Consider the following 5,624-nt stretch of genomic DNA (forward strand, 5'->3'; position numbering starts at 1 on the left):
CCGCTCGGCTATTGGTTGGGGGGCGTAAGAAGGACCACATAACGCCCGTACTGGCATCTCTCCACTGGCTTCCGGTGCGTTTTAGGGTTCGTTTTAAGATTCTTTTATTTGTTTATAAATCTTTAAATGGGCTGGCACCTTCTTATCTTGTGGAACTTTTGCGTCCGTATAATCCATCGCGGTGCCTCAGATCAGCAGATCAGCTTCTTCTGGAGGCACCAAGGGCCAGGCGGAAAACTAGGGGGGACAGAGCCTTTGCTGTGGTAGGTCCAAACCTATGGAATGCCTTGCCGCTTTATATTAGGCAGGCCCCCTCACTGTCCACTTTTAAGTCTTATTTGAAGACCTACTTCTATTCATTGGCGTTTGACCAGGAATGACACTCTGTCCGTGGTGTTAGTGTTTATATTACTGTCTATAGCTTTTTATGTGTTGTTTTTATATTTGTATGATATGTTAAGTGCTTTGGTCAGCTGTGCTGTGGTAAAGCGCTATATAAATAAAGCTGAGTTGAGTTGAGGTAACACGCAGCTGTTCCAAGCCTGTGGAGCTCTAGATAAGAGATGGAGTCTGCTGGGCGGACTTCATCTGTGTAAGGGGTTAGCCCAAAACTGATAAACGTATTAGGGTCTGTGTTTCCAGGAGCTTCTCTCTCCAGCAGCCAGAGTGTGTGTGTCTCTGGAGGAAGGAACAACCTGGGTTGTGTTCTGTAATCTTTATTTATATATCTTTTTTTAAATAAACCAGCACTAAAATCAAGAAAGACGGACTCCTTCGTTATTCAACTCTGTCCAATAAAAGAACTGGGGTATTACATTACAGATAGGCAAAATACAAGTCCAAGTGTCTCAAATCAGCCACATATTGGCATGGTGAAGCTGGGGAGAGTGAGACAGTGAAAAACAGATAGTCACTTTCAAAACAAGTCTCTAGTAGGAAGCCAGGGGTGGAACATGACACACAGAAAAAAAGCACCAGCTCAACCAGAGTGCAAACCCAGAACCTTCTTGCTGTGAGGCAGCAGTGCTAACCACTGTGCCACCGTGCTGCCTGAGGTGCTCTTTTTCATGTGACTTTCTTCCTCATATGTTCACCTTTTAGAACCAATGCAAGAAACCTGAAAAATTGCATTGATAAAGAGTTAAAAAAATCTGGATTTGATATATCAAAAGTGTTAAGTATTTAATGTAACTTTAATGTTACAGTTACATGAGGCAGTTTCAGTTGAGGTGATCATATGGATTTAGTGATATACTGTATCCCTAAAGAAAGAAAACCTTTAACTGACTCTCAGTTATTGTATGTTAAAATAAAACCTGTTTTTCCTCCTCCTCCTCCATTCACTCTGCCCCTGATGGCAGACTGTGTTTTACTTACCATGAAATACAAGATTTTAAAATATTGCTCCTATAATATTTCAGGAAACAGGAAATATAATCACTACCTTCACTGTGTGGTACCCGATCAGTGTAGCCCAGTCTTTTCCTTATGTTTACATCTTAATCCTATCTTAAACATTCAGCTAAACAGTATTGTTTAGGGGCTGGATGACATTTATTCAAATGTCAGAATCTGAATCTGAATCAGCTTTATTGGCCAGCTGTGTCGGACACATGAGGAATTTGACTCTGGTACATCAGCTCTCAATGTGCATGTACATATCCCCATGCAAGGGGCAAGTAAAAAGTAAACCAGCGTAAGGCTGTGTAAGATAACAAAAATAATAAGCAGTATTAACAAGCAACAACCAGGGCAAACGATGCAAAATAAGTAGTATAAACAGGCAGTATACAATGCAGACAGACAAACGAATGCTCATTGAGATGAGATAAATAGGAATAAAGGAATAAAAATAAAGTACTTAAAAATAGAGACCTGGGCAAAGGGCAAGTAAACAGTAAACCAGCATAAGGCTGTGTAATATAACAAAATAAGCAGTATTAACAAGCAACAATCAGTACCAACAGTGTCCTGTTAATTCATTCAGTTTCCGGAGGAACAGCTGTGGCTCAGGAGGTAGAGTGGGTCGTCTCCTGACCGAAAGATTAGCGGTTACATTCCCTGTTTGTCCAGTCCACATGTTGAAGTGTCCTTGCGTAAGACATGAACCCCTAGTTGTACTCAGTGATGTTACCGATGTGGGAATGTGTGAGTGCTTGGGAGTGCAAACGGGTGAATGGTCAACTAGCGTGAAAGTGCTTTGAGTGTGGTGCAATGCATAGAAAAGTGCTATACAAGTATAAGACTATTTATCATAATGAGGGTGTGTTGTCATGCTAATAAATGTTTTGGCTCTCTTTGGATAATTGGATGACCTTCTTCACCAACAAATAGTAAATTCACCTGCTTTAGCAGCACAGGAATTCTGAACATTATTATTTCTCTTTCAACCGTTCAGCTGAGTCACTGAGTGACTACCTGCTTTGAACACAAGCAGCTTCATTTCCACAACCTTTTACATACAGTGTATTCCTGGTGGTTGTAAACTGAATGCTACCTTTACTATTGTATAACAGTGTCTTCAGGAAGACTCAACATTGCATGTGATATTCAGAAGACAACCCTGAAGGCAGTTGAATGCAATGGCTGCAAACAGGTTCAACATACAGTAGGATGAAGGACAAACAAAGTTTCCATATCTTTGCAGTTCCGACAACTCAGCAGTTTCCTGGCTTCAGAGAAAAAATAAAAAGTTATGCCTCTAAGTTTTATTTTCCACAGAAATCCCGCCTTCTGTCATGTTTTAGTCATTAAGTTTCATTTTGATTCATGTTAACCTCACAGTGAGTTTATTGCTTTATTTTACAGGAAGTCCATGCAGCTGACGTACGCAGGAACAAGGCCAGGCAGGTTTCTTTCTGTGACTGACAATGTTTTCTGCACAAGAGGATGTTATTTCTGAAAACTTTCTGTGTGCCAACATTCTTCTGTTGTTCAGTATTCATCAATATCCCTTAAGGTTTGAGGATACCCCAAGTGGGCCTTCACCAAAGCAAGGAAGAGGCCCAACACCAACAGGGAAAAAATAGAAACAAGAGGGGATAACACTCATCCCTTATGTGGCTGGTTTATCAGAGAAGTTAAAAAGGATATTTCGCAACCACAATATCCCAGTTAACTTTAAACCAGGGACCACCCTGCAGCAAAGACTGGTCCACCCGAAGGACAAAACAGCCAGATATAAACAGAGTGATGTGGTGTATGCAATTAAGTGTGGTCAGGAATTTAACGACTTGTACATTGGTGAAACTAAGCAGCCGCTTCACAAACACATGGCCCAACACAGGAGGGCCAACTCCAGTGGACCAGAGTCAGCAGTCCACGTCCACCTGAAGGACAAAGGACATTCTTTTGAGGACAGTGAAGTCCAGATCCTCTCCAGAGAACATCACTGGTTTGAGAGAGGAGTTAAGGAAGCTATTTTTGTAAAAAATAGAGCACCCCTCACTAAATAGGGGTGGTGGACTAAGACACAACTTGTCTTCCATCTACAATCCTGTTTTGAGATCTCTACCCAAACATTTCCACCGCAATTCACACCAGGACCGTAGGCATCGGTCCACATATGAGGGTTCAAAGACAGGTAACTACTCACTGATACCATCACTGGCCGTCAAAGGACTGAAACACTACCCAGGGGGGTAAATACCTCCTGCTCCACCAGTCAAACAGAACTGATGAAGCCTCTTGGATGAGAGGTGAAACGTCTGCCTAAAACTACATCCAGATGCTTTCTTCTAAGTTTTTTCAGGACTCCCAGGTCCTCCACTCGTCTGTCAGCTCCACGCCACCTGCCCTGTCCAGAACCTCCTCTGCCTCTGTCCCCTCTCTTCTCCTAGTAACCAGACCTCCACCTTTGTGTTGCACTCCTGGTGTGTGTGTGTGAGTACATTGGGTACCCCTACCATGCCTGGTCATAACAGGACAGGTCGCCAGTCTATCACAGGACTGATACTTAGAGACAAACAACCACATGCACATCCAATCTCTTTCCAAGGGGCAATTTAGAATCAGAATCAGCTTTATTGGCCAGGTGTGTCAGACACACGAGGAATTCGACTCTGGTACATCGGCTCTCAATGTGTATGTACATAATCCCATGCAAGGGACAAGTAAACAGTAAACCAGCATAAGTCTGTGTAATATAACAAAAATAAACAGTATTAACAAGCAACAACCAGGGCAAACAATGCAAAATAACCAATATAACAGGCAGTAAACAATGCAGACAGACAAATGAATGTTCATTAAAATGAGATAAATAGGAATAAAAACAGAGTACTTAAAACTAGAGACCTGTATGAGTCTGTATAATCTGTACAATGCATATTTACAGGTATTGCATTGAGGGTTATTGTCCAGTCATACTGTCGTTGGTCAAGTGTTCATCAGAGTGATGCCCTGGGGGAAGAAACTGACCCTGTGCCTGGTTGTTTTGGTGCACAGTGACCTGTAACGCTGTCCAGAGGGGAGGAGTTCAAGCAGATTGTGTGCGGGGTGTGAGGGGTCTGCAGTGATCCTCTCCACCCTCCTTTTGACCTGTGAGGTGTACAGGTCCCCTGTGGAGTGCAGGCTTGCACCAATGACCTTTTCTGCAGTCCTGACTGTCCGCTGTCAAACCTCTGTTCAGTGACGTTACATGGTGCTTACAGAGTGTAATCATTTAATCTAGTTTCCAATAAAAATTAACAAAATTTTTAAGAAAAAAATTAGATTAAGGCAGCTGAGTGCACAAGAGAATGAAGTTAAAACAAGTGTATTTCTATTGAAAAGAGGTGCAATCTTGACCCTGGTTTAGTTGCTCAAAAAGGTGTTACACATTATGCCTAAAATAAAAGATTCCACCACAGGCAAAAGGTCAGCAACAGATCAAATGTGACTCCTGTACATGAACAGTTTGCATGCAACATGCGACTTCACAAGTCAGCTGATGTTAAAATGAGTAAGCCCGATTGTTTGGGGAAAAACAATAACAACAATAATAGTGTAAGTGTGTGTGTGTATGTGGGTTGCTATGCCTGTGGTGTGTGTAAGGGGTGGAGCCGAGGAAAGGGTTGTGGACAGCGCATGCTTATCACTGTAATCGGATGATGACGAAAAATATGGGAAACGAAACTTAAGTCAGACGGATCATCCCTGGTTATCACGAGAGAGTGCACATAAAAGCCCGAGAAAGTGGAGAAGCTCCAGCCGTGCTCCAGTTCAGGGAACGGACATATTTATCTTCATTCCGAAATCACAAAGTGGTGAGTGTACATGATGCTGCACGTTCAAACCCGACTGTTGTTGTTCATTAGTCAAGTCTCACTTAGAGTCAGACAGACAAACTAAATTTATGGTATTTGGGAAGCAGACAGAGCCCAGACAGGTCACCATGTACTGAACATATCAGATATGTTCAGCACAAAATAGCAAAAAATATATCGATATTGGCAATGGTTAGATATATTTTGGACGGGAAAGCATTACGCATTTTGTATTCTTCATTGATCTTACCATACTTAGAGTATGGCGTTGAAAACTGGGGAAATACATACAAAAGCTCGCTTCAACCATTGTATATATTACAAAAAAGAGCGATAAGAATTGTGCATAAGATGGGGTATAGGGATCACACCAATGTA

At 42.0% G+C, this 5,624-nt stretch overlaps 1 protein-coding gene across 5 annotated transcripts in view; it reads left to right on the forward strand.

Moving 5' to 3' along the window:
* Positions 1-5,138: 5,138 nt before the first annotated feature.
* LOC109969090 (helicase with zinc finger domain 2) overlaps positions 5,139-5,624 on the forward strand; it is a 34,544-nt gene continuing 34,058 nt past the window's right edge. For 4 of the 5 annotated variants that reach the window (XR_002276225.1, XR_002276226.1, XM_020615754.1 and 1 more), the window contains exon 1: positions 5,139-5,246. The gene's annotated coding sequence lies outside the window, so the exon portion shown is untranslated. The remainder of the gene's footprint in view (positions 5,247-5,624) is intronic. The other variant, XM_020615756.1, reaches the window with a different exon arrangement.

Source organism: Monopterus albus, unplaced genomic scaffold (assembly GCF_001952655.1).
Source record: "Monopterus albus unplaced genomic scaffold, M_albus_1.0 scaffold170.1, whole genome shotgun sequence".
Taxonomy (NCBI): domain Eukaryota; kingdom Metazoa; phylum Chordata; class Actinopteri; order Synbranchiformes; family Synbranchidae; genus Monopterus; species Monopterus albus.